The sequence below is a fragment of the Artemia franciscana genome, chromosome 12 (genome assembly GCF_032884065.1).
Source record: "Artemia franciscana chromosome 12, ASM3288406v1, whole genome shotgun sequence".
Taxonomy (NCBI): Eukaryota; Metazoa; Arthropoda; class Branchiopoda; order Anostraca; family Artemiidae; genus Artemia; species Artemia franciscana.
Window position 1 is genome coordinate 25,557,043 of NC_088874.1, and position 11,792 is coordinate 25,568,834.

Here is an 11,792-nt window from a genome sequence, read left to right on the forward strand (position 1 = left end):
GAACTGCAAAAAATTTACCAAATTTGTTTGTACTTCGTTTAAGCAGATGTGTTTTGCAAGGTTTCATTTTCATAACATAAAGATTGCATGCCTAAAACATAGGATTTACCTTTGAAACATCATATTTTCGGGAAGCTACAAGGATATAGGCTACAGAACCAACCTAAAATCAGTATTCTGGCTTTTTTAGATGGAACCTCCCTTTCAAAGTTCAGTTTGAAAGAACTGTATCCCAAGCACCATTCATAATCCTTTTCTGAGGCGTAGCGTTGATTCCAATAATCTAACTTCGAATAGTCAGAAGTCATCTTTATCTTAAATGTAGTAGCCTACTAATAACTGATGATTTTTTATAGATTCTGTCCGAGAGGGTGTTCCAGGTGAAAAATCAAGTAAATTTAAAGTAACTAGAGAAGTTACTTGAATTTTATATTCACCAGGAACGGCTTTTGAAGTAACTAAGGTCTTATTCAGATAGAAAAAAAAATATTACGACCATGATTTTGATAACATTTGTTTTAGACTCATTTAGTCTGAATTTAGAATAACTTTCTGTACATAAGTCCTTGTAAATATTGTAGCTAAGGCCACCGACCAGTAGAGGAATCTCTTAGAATATTTTGGAACTGATCTTGAAATCGAAAAAATTAGATACACTCTAGGGGTGTATGAATAGGATATTCTAGGCTAGTTGCATGTTTAAACTTATTTGTCTTGGGTATAGTTTGAATAACGTAACCTCTTGCCAAGATAGCAAAAAGTAGCTAAACTAGAATTTTACCACAATTATTTTTTTCTGCATTGTTTCCTGATTGATTAAGCTAGCCTAACCTATATCTTTAATTTAACCCACTGTATAAAATTGACCTACATTGTTCACAAAAAGAAAAGCAGAATGTTGCATAAATAACTTAGTGCCAAATTCATTATGGAAAGGTATTAATTTTGCAATAAATCTGTGGGCATTAACCTAGATTTGGTTTAAATATCCTGTTTCTATATTAAATTCAGTGCATTAGTGTCTGAGATAGCATACAGTAGTGTTGATTATTGAAACTCTTTGGCTTAGGCCTATCACTTTCTTACATTCAGTTGAACTATTAAGGTTAGAATTTTAGACTAGGCTAGTTAAAATTTCCAAATGATGGCCTTTTCACTAGGCTATCTTGGAAAGTATTTGAGCTTTCTAAATGATTTTTTAAAAATGGATCTGCATCAAATGAGAGGGAGTTCCCCTAGATTTGGCAAAATACTTTGGAATTTTCATTGAAATATATATATTTTGGTACATTCATCAAGGAACCCCCCTCCTCAGATTTTCAAAATACATTCCCTTCCCCCTCCCATTTACAGTTTTGTAAATTAGTGCCATTTGTGAATTAGCATAGCAGAAAGACTTTGGTTTTGTCCTGGATTTTGTTTTATTTTATACTTGACTGATTTCAGCTTATTCATAGAAAATTGTAAGGGTTTCATGTCTTCATTTTTATGGAATTTGTATTTTTATTTATTTGCATAATTTTATATTATTTGCTTATGAATAGGTTAAACTTGTGTCAGATCAAAGATATAAGCTATATAAAAAATGCCAATTTTTCATGATAATTAAAAATGTTTTCTTGGGCATTAATTTGTGAACACGGAACATTTTGTTGTTAGGGCAATATGATTTTCAGAAACTTGTTTAATAACCAAATCAGGCTCATACTTAGGCCCATGACCTAAACTTACCTTAAATTACCTTAAATCGCAGCTTGGAGCGATATAAGGATTATCCATCCTTGTGATGCTCCATGAGAAAAAAAAGAATTTGTTTGGTGTAGATTGTGGCTGTTAGATTAGACTCTTGTGGAGGACTCTGCAGCTTCCCAATTGTAAAGGAACTCCTGACAGAGCCATTCCCTATCAAGATGGGACTTGAACATGTCAATTGAAGTAGCAGAAACTGTTTCTTCAGAGAGCTGGTTCCACATATTGATGATTCTTTGGCTGAAGAAGTGGCTTCTATGTCTACTCGTGGAACGCTGCATGGAGAACTTCAAAGAATGTCCTGTAGTACCAGAATGCAAGGGCTGTGCAAAGAGACCAGGAAGGGTATTTTTAGAGAGGATTTTTTTGGTTAAAATAATGTCACCCCTTTTCTGTCGGTATGTCAGCGTTGGCAGCTTCAAACGACGTAGTCTTTCTTTGTATGGAAATTTATTCATGTTGGTAACCATCTTAGTGGCACAATGCTGGACATCCTCAAGCAACTTCCTATCTTTTTTGAAGAAAGGGGCTGCCAATGACATTCCAACCTCCAGGCGTGGACGTACAAGCACCTTATATAACTTCATAAGAACTCTAGGGTGTTGGCTGGAGATGGTTCTTTTTATGATACCAAGGGTTTTATTTGCAGAAGATGAAACAGACTTAGCATGGCTGCTAAACTTTAATTGGTGATCTACAATAACCCCAAGATCTCTTTCATCAGAAAAAGCAGAAAGAAAGTTGTCTTGAAGGAAATACTTATGATGCTTGTTATTTTTGCCAAAATGAATTACATGGCATTTGTCAACATTGAAAGTCAGAAGCCACATGTTAGCCCATCTTTCTAGACTATCAAGATCTGTTTGAATTGATTGCTGGTCCGAGGGAGTAGCCGCTTTTCCAACTAGTTTTGAGTCATCAGCGTAAAGGGTAATACAATTTGAAAGAAGGGTGGGTAATTCGTTAATATAGAAGTTGAAAAGTGTTGGTCCAAGAATAGTGCCCTGGGGCACGCCACTTAATACAGTTGTGGGAGAAGAGAAATGAGGAGTTCCTTGCAAATCAAAAACTCTGACACTCTGTGATCTTTCAGAAAGGAAGCCCATAATCCACTGTACAACACCTTCGTGGACACCTGCAGCCCTCAATTTGATTATGAGGAATTCATGACAAACTTTGTTGAATGCTTTGGACAGATCAAGAAGAATCATGTCAACAGGAAAACCCTCATCAAGCAGTGTAGTCACTAATTCATATGTTTGGATAAGGTTAGTGTACACAGATCTACCAGATCTGAAACCATGTTGTGATATGGAAAGGATATTATTGACCTCAAGATGTTCAATTAGAGCTTTATTAACAAATCTCTCAAGCACCTTAACAACTGCAGAGGTGATGCTTATGGGACGGTAATTCTCTGCTGAGTCTCTTCATCCCTTTTTATGGATCGGGGTCATATAAGATGTTTTCCAATCATGCGGTAGTTCCCCATTTTGAAGAGATGACCGGAACAGCATGCACAGGGGGTAGCTGAGAGCTTTTCGACACTCCCTAAGAAGACGTGGATGAACACTGTCTGATCCCTTTGACTTATTTACATCAAGCTTCTCAAGGCTATTGAAAACCATTAATTCACCTACTGACAGATCAGGCATAGGGAAAAGCAAATTCAGGCACTGAGGAGGTGCCTGAATTTTGGGTAAAGGCAGAAGCAAATTGTGCATTTAGAATGTCAGCCTTGTCTATTGGAGATGAGTGTAATACACTGTGGTCAACAAGGTCAGGAATAGTATGATGATTTGGGTTTTTAGAAGAGACATGTCTCCAAAAAGATTTTGAGTTTAACTTGATGTCAGAAGCCAAATTTTCCTCATAGGCAGATTTCAGTTTTTTTACAGAATCTGTTACACAATTCCGTACTGCCTTATAAAATGACAGGGTCTCCTGGTTCCTCTTCTTCATATACCGTTTCCAAGCTCTAGATTTCTGGTTAATCAGCTTCTTAACTTCCTTAGTGAGGAAGGGAAGTGTTTTGGGCTGTTTCCTAAAAATAACCCTGGAATGTTTCATTTCAAGAGCAAGAAGAGTTTTTTTGAAATTTAGCCACGACTCATTGATGTCACTGGTAATAAGCATTGACCAGATTGCAGATGAAAGTTCCTGCTGTATTGCCTCATAGTCGGTGAAAGTCTGAGGACGAAATTTAGGTTGAGGACGACTATTTAGGGACAACACAGACAGAATAACTAGGTGGTCACTACTAGCAATTGGCGGTAAATAATCATTACGAATGAGGGAATCAGTATCACGCAAAATGACAAGGTCTAACAGCGAGGGATTCTGATCAGCTAAAGCGTGTAGGCTTATTAATAGTCTGATGAAAAAAATTATTTGATAGGCAAGATAAAAAAGGTGAGTCTCTACTATTAGATGAAATATGTCCAGTTCCTTCAACCCACTCAATTGCAGGAAAATTGAAATCTCCAGTGATTATTAACTCAAATGAGCTAGGAAGGGAAATTGAAGATGTCATTTCATCAATGATAGTTTTGAGGGCCAATTCACTATCTTCAAGGGAAGGAGCACTTGGACTTCGATAAACGCACCCAAGACGCAAATTTTTATTAGCAATGGAGATATCAAGCCATACACTTTCTATCAAAGATATATCAAGCATAGTAGGATTTACAACACTAACCTGGATACCATCTCTTACATAAACACCAACTCCTCTTTGACAATTTGAGTGCTCCAAGTTGCTAAACTTAACAAGAGAAAGAAACAGAAACTTGCAGGTAGGATTTAATTTAGAGTAAAGTGGATGACATATATTTGAAATATTCAGTTCACCAAGTTTAACCTTTATAAAGCAGAATAGTCACAACACAGTTTTCAGTTTACTGTATTTGCTTCTAATTAAATCTAGGCTTTCTTTGAGACCACAGTCCAAGATAAAAATGATTTATTCAAAGCCCAATAAAGGAACAAAATTTTACAGCCTCCATCAAATATTCCAAAATTCATGAAAAATATAGCATAGAGATGGGTGCATAAAAATTCAATGGCTGATTTAGGATTTTTCTGTGAAGGGAAATTTCTCTCTTCTGATGGCTGTTCAAAAACTGTTGTCTAGAAAACAAAAATAAATGAACTTATAGACTTTGTATGCATTCCTTTCATCTCAAATACTTGATACTCTTCAAAACACTCACTATTATTTAAACAGATATCTTAGAAAATCCTAAAATATCAAATAACTTCAAAAATTCAATAGATTATCTCAGCTAGAAACAATTTTAGATTTTACAATTTTACAGCTTTTTTCAAATCTTCATACAATGAACTCTGCCAGTGGTACATCAGAAATGGCACAACATTATTTAGTTCTACAGTTGCTTATTGATGAAATAATGGATACTGATGTAGGATCAGATGAAAATGAAGAAAAATGGTGGTAAGTTGTAATATAATATTGAATTTAATCTTGCAAGTTATTATTTTTCTAGACACAATCTTGTATATTCAGGTATGGACAAAGTTCCAAAGCTGCCAATAGCACAATTAAATAGAATTCCAAAAGCTGCTGACACTTTAGCAGCAACTTCCAAATAGCATTACTACTTAGCTACCCCATTTTCTCTATTGTGGGGTATATGTATAAATGAATGTTGGAGTGGAGACAAGTATTATGTTGACTAATAATTTGTAAATTTTTTTTTATTACATAGAAACAGTTTTTTAGGACCAAGAAAAAATGATTCTGATTTTATTTAAAAATACATTGTTTTGCTACAAAGTCATTTATTGTTGTAACCTGCAATTATGGTGTTATTCATCATCTTGTATACAAAGATGTCATCTTGTATACAATCATTGTGAGTCTTTATTTTGATATGCATATTTGAAGAAAAAGTTTACCATATGTATAGACCAACTAACCCAATAGGAACATTTTGACTAAATGCCTGACAGCCTGTACAACCAACAAGTCTCTTTTTGCTTCCCCGCTTTTGGCTATGGTCTGTTTTATGCTTTCTATTTAGCTAATTTTGTTTTGCTGGTTAAGTAGCAGAAATATTCTTTATTTGACTATGTTTTTGAGTTTAGGCTATTTTATGGTTTTCATTTAGTTGTTTTCTTTTTTCCCAGGAAAGAATGTTGGTTAAATAGCAGAAATAATCATATAGGCTACATCACCTATCACTGTCTTTGTAGAATAAACTTCTAATTTCTTGGAATTAATTTTTTCAGGTTTGGCATTAATAAATTTACTCATAGATAACATTGGCCTCCAAAATTACAGTTTTGAAAATTCCGTAAAGTATTTTGCCAAGTTTCATGCTATTTGATATGTTAATTCCAAAAATGGTTCCCATCATTCCCATAATGTCAGGATTTTCTTGAAAAATACATATTATTTTAAACAAAACCCAATTTGGAAAAGAATGATGTTACCCGATTTCTCGTGTACTATCTGGCAACATTAGTTTCACCCAAAGCCAATAATTTGTTATTTCTTTATATTACATAGAAACAGTTTTTTAGGTCTTACAAGTTTCTGATTTTATTTAAATGGCCCTTGTGTTTCAAGAGGTGCTCTTAAAGAATTAGGACAAAGGTCAAACTGTAGTATAAAGAGCAGAGTATTGTGGAGGGGAAATCAAATCATATAACTTTTCCTAGCTAGAATTTCCTCTTTGTGGAGAATTTTTCCTGCAGAAAATTCTCCCATCATACATTTTTTCCCTCAGAAATGCATTGATAAGCATCTTATCGTTTTGGTTATGGATGCAGTTGTTGGCTTGTTGCAAAATTACAAATTTCTGATCATGTAAACATTAACTTGCTTTTCTGAATTTACAACAAATTAGTGCAAACATAAATGCTGAATTTGGTGGTGTCCATTGTAATTCTGAGTAACTTGCAATGTCAAAGATAATAACATCTTTTTTATTATACTTGACATCTAAAGTTTGTGTTTCCAAGATTTGTCAGGGGCTAGTAGCTGCAGTAAATTCTTAAATGATTCATAAATGAGGGTAGCTTCCCCCTCCTTAATAACTCATTTTCCACCCTGAAGTTTTCAATATCTTATAAAATTTTCTTAGGGGTTGTTTTCACAAGGATTCAAGTTCAACTAAAATCCTTGTGAAACCAACAAAAGATGAATAAAATTCATCTCTCGTTCAACTTAAAGATGGGCTTCATAATCCAGCTAAACATGTGGCAAAAAACATAATCCATCTCAGTGATACCTTAACTTATATAGCAAATTTCAAGCAGAACTAACTTAGCCTACTAGCAGTTGTCTATCATTTTGGAGAGGCCAGGCCACCCAAGCAAAGGGTGTATTGTCATTACAAATGATTTTGCTGAAATGAGCTGGTGGAAAACTATTAGGAAATGTAAGGAATCTAGTTTACTGTTTAGAGATTAGGATATCACAAAATTAAGCAGTCAATATGCTTGTTTGTAAATCTTAAGTAAATACAAACCCTGTTGGAATTTTGTTGATATCCATCTCACAATTAGTGTGTCAAAAGAAAGTTTCCAAAGAGCATTCAGTTTTCAGCATGCATTTTATCTTTATTGATGGTTAAAGAAAGCAATAGATATACCTGCTGTAATTGATTAGTAATAAATAACTTGCTGCCTTTCTGCATAAAAATGTGCATTTTTATGTATAATGTATAGCTTTTAAAATCATTAATTCCTGAGAAGCCCCTTCTCCAGTTATGCCAGCTTTATGGGTAGTAAAGCCTTTTTAAAATAATCTGAAATAATTCTTTGGGGGTCCTTACCAGTGGCTTTCCTTTCTACTGCAATTAGCAATGGGTGAAATATATTGCAGTCACTAAAAATTTACAATCTTACCTATTTTACCACTATTAAGTTGCAAAAAGGGTGAACTACCATTGAATTTACCACAAAAGAAATTTCTAGCTTCAAGAAATTCAATCATGCCTTTAGAACAAGGGATCCTAAGTTAGGTCAAAGTCTTGAAAATGTGCTTCTAGCATAAGTATACTTAGTATACTTTCTAAAAATGAGACAAAAAAAATCCTGCAGAAAAGAAACAAGACAGATTAATAAAGGAAGAAATACCATGGATGCCCATGAAATATAAGATAGAAATGAACAAAACTTCAATTATGCATCTGTTTTCTTTAAACAGACAGGAGGAATAAACCTCCAAGCTTTGACAAATTCAATCTCACTTTTGGAACCAGATATAAGACTAATTTCCAGGGAATGAAAACAGTAAATCCCTGGCTTTTCTATTGACACAGGCAGTGAAGGGAATAAAAACACATTTATTGTTCTGCCTATTTGTTCAACTTCTCTGTTCTACAAATTCTGTATTATATTTATTTGATAAAAAAAGGCAAAATGTCATAGATAAGATTTATTTGCAAAAAAGCCTGCAGGCCATAGCAAACACATGCAACTTTATACAAGCACCTAATTCCAAACAACTTAAAAAAGCAAACAAACTTGCAAACAACTTAAACAAGCAAACAAACTTTCAAACACCTTATGAATTCAGAAACACCCATAAATAAACTCTTACCAAGCTAACTCCTCAAACATGATTCCCTATGCTTAATCCGTAAACAAAGATTAAATTAAAAAAAACTAGTTTTTTAAACTGAAAGTAAGGAGCAATATTAAAACTTAAAATGAACAGAAATTACTCCATACATGAAATGGGTTGTCCCCTCTGCAATCCCTCACTCTTTACGCTAAAGTTTTTAATTGTTTTAAAAAGTAGAATTGTGGCAAAGAATCAAACTTTAGCATAAAGAGCAAGGAATTGCAGAGGGGACAACCCATTTCATATACAGAGTAATTTCTGTTTGTTTTAAGTTTTAATTATAAGTTTTAATTTTTTTATTTAATTTCTGAACATTTTTGAATTAATGCATTTTTGATTTTGGCTCTCCACACATAAATTATTAAAATGAAATTCGCATATTAATTTTTTTTTTTTGGCTAAACAGCTTTCTCTTAGTTTTGATCAGACGATTTTGAGAAATAAAGGGTGGGGAAGGAGGCCTAGTTGCCCTCCAATTTTTCGGTTACTTAAAAAGGCAACTAGAACTTTTAATTTTTAACAAACGTTTTTATTAGTAAAAAATATACATAACTTAAGAATTAAATTACATAACAAACTTTTATACTCTTATATTTTTTTATTATGTATATGAGGGGGCTTGTCCCCTTGTTAATACCTCGCCTTTTATACTAAATCTTAAGTTTTGTCCCAATTCTTTAAGAATGACCCCTGAATCAGAAAGGCTGTGGAATAAATAGTTGAAATTACCACAACTACTACTATATCATCTACAAATAATATACATGATAGCCTGAACCAATCCAAAGATACAATGCAAATTTTCTCAGGCTCTTAACTTTTGATGGGTAAGACTAAACTTGATGAAATTTATATATTTAAAATCAGCATTAAAATGCAATTCTTTTGATGTAGCGGTTGGTATCAAAATTCCATTTCTTAGAGTTTTGGTTACTATAGAGCCGGGTCGCTCCATACTGCAGTTAGTAACCATGAACTGTTTGATATAAAATTATGTATTCATAATTTTATTATTATATTTAATAAAAAAAAATCATATAACCTCAATTACATATTTCCCGTCTATTCTCTCACTTGTCTTGATCTTGTCATACGCTAAGCTGAAAAAAAACTAACGAAGAAACCGGTTTGTTCTTGAGTTTTAGTTTACATAACCTTGAGTCAGTGACGTTTAATACACAATTGCCCAAATCTTTTCCTCCAAAGGAAAACAAAAACTAAACTGAAAGAAAATTCTCAAATCTGGAAAATTGTTTTCCGTTAGGGGGAGGGGGTTGTATTATTTAATTGGGTATGTTTTCAGTGGGGGTATTTCCCAGAGGGGGAGGAGCTCACGGCCACCAGGGAATAGGCAACCCTTGCTCATAAAACCTCATGTTTTCTGTATAATTTGTAAGTTCTTCGAATTCCCCCCCTTTTAAATATTTGCCAACTCTTTGAAAGAATTCAGCATGTGCACTTTGTCATAGCTATGAAGTTGTTTATGCACATCAAAGTAATTCTAAAGTATGATTAAGACTCACGAGCAAAATTAAATCGGCATAAAAGATGCAGTCGCAAAAATAAATAATAAAATAAAGTTAAAAAGTGGTATATTCAGTTTATTGGTTGGCCAGTTATATGAACTATCATAATTTTACCTAAACTTCAAACAAGGCTTATTAAATGAATAGAATACAAACCTCACCCTGCAGCCTGCAGGGCTCATGGACTAATACAATTTGCTCTATAGGTGATATTACCTGTAAGAAAGCCCACTAAATACATTTTTAGTTTGCCCCATGGAGGAGGAGGGTCAACCAGAAATGGATGTGCTGCTAGATTTATAAGCTTTCATATGTATAATTAGAGTATAGAAACTATGTTGCTTTGCAGCATAGTTTCCAGTTTAGACAGATTGTGACAAAAGTTAGCTCTACACTCTAGTTTATATTAATACTGTACTAATTATTGTGTTTCACAGCAATTGTCTTAGATAAAGTGTATCCAATGTCAATTGTGTCTGTCAATAGGGTATGTTGTTCTAATTGTAAGATCCTGTGTCAAAGATTAGATTATGTTTTCAAAGATTTGTTTCTAGATTTAAATGTGCAGCCAAGATTAGGCTTCTGTGTTGATACAATATTCAAGCTAATCACATACTTAATTTTTTTTTCCACCTCTAATGGTAGAAAAATCCACTTTCTAAGTGTAATGATTAAGCTATGATTTAGCTGGGCTAGTAAAGAGAAGATTAGCTAGCTGACTATAGGGTATATTACCCTTATTAGCTTTTAACCAATTCTTTAACTATTCATCACTATCTAAAAACTAAACTTACCTTTTGAGGCTTATATTTAGGCTACAAAAGTGAAACCTGAAGAAATAGGTTTTTTGCTCAGAAGAGGTATGATAAAAGTATGAAGTTGCCATGTTACTCTACTGAAAGCACACTATTACCAGGTTACAAAACAAATTCTCAGATCAGGTAGTCAGCCTATAGAATTCCCTTATAAAAGAGAGCATCATGGGAAAAGAGATCATCTTCTGCTCAGATGCTCTCTTGAAGGAGACAAACAAAAAGGAAAGATTTAATTTTTGATAATTTTGTTGTCATTTTTCTGATGGTGCAATATCATATATAGCCATATAATGTAGGCATATAGTCAATCAAACTAAAAAAAAATACATTTTTAGTTGATAATATGCAGCATCTTTGAGTCAATTAGATTATAGTATTTTTTATTATTATTTGCATTATTGACACTTTTAAGATATTGTTTTTTTTCAACCCAAACTTTAAGTATGATTGCTCAGGTGAAAATGGATATCTTGAGTCTACACAGAATAATCAGTTTTATGTCAGAACAAAGTTGTTGGTTTTATCAACCAACAGAGCAGACAATAAGCAAATGTTATTAGGACTGCAAATGTCCAAAATGACTTCTTTGGAAAGGAGGATAGATTAAAAACCTAATGGTTTTATTTTTATTGTAAACAGTAAGTAAATACATAATTCTTGTTACAGAAAATGATTGAAAAGTAGAGAAACAAAACTGGAAATGCTAACATTCTCATAGGCAGAGCTGTTCCTAGGGTTGGTGGTGTGCTGGGCAAAATTAATTTCAACAACCCCCTCCCAATTTAGATATATACAAAATTAAACAAATTAAAAAGGATAGCCCCCTCAGCAGCAGCATTAAGGGCAGCTGACCCAGTTGCCCCCTTACACTTTGAACAGCCCTGCCTATAGGTCTATTTTGTTCTGAGCAACAAAGCCCTTTCTAGCTACATTCCCATAGACCTGGTAGTGCTATATTCCCTTAGACCTGTCTCATGACAAAGAACAATAGCACTTCTTAGAAAAGTATAAAAATATGCAAGTAATAAAAGAAACAGTAACCAAAGTAAACATAAATTGAAAATCTGACTGTTGATTGGAACTGTAAAGAATAAATTTCATAAGTTT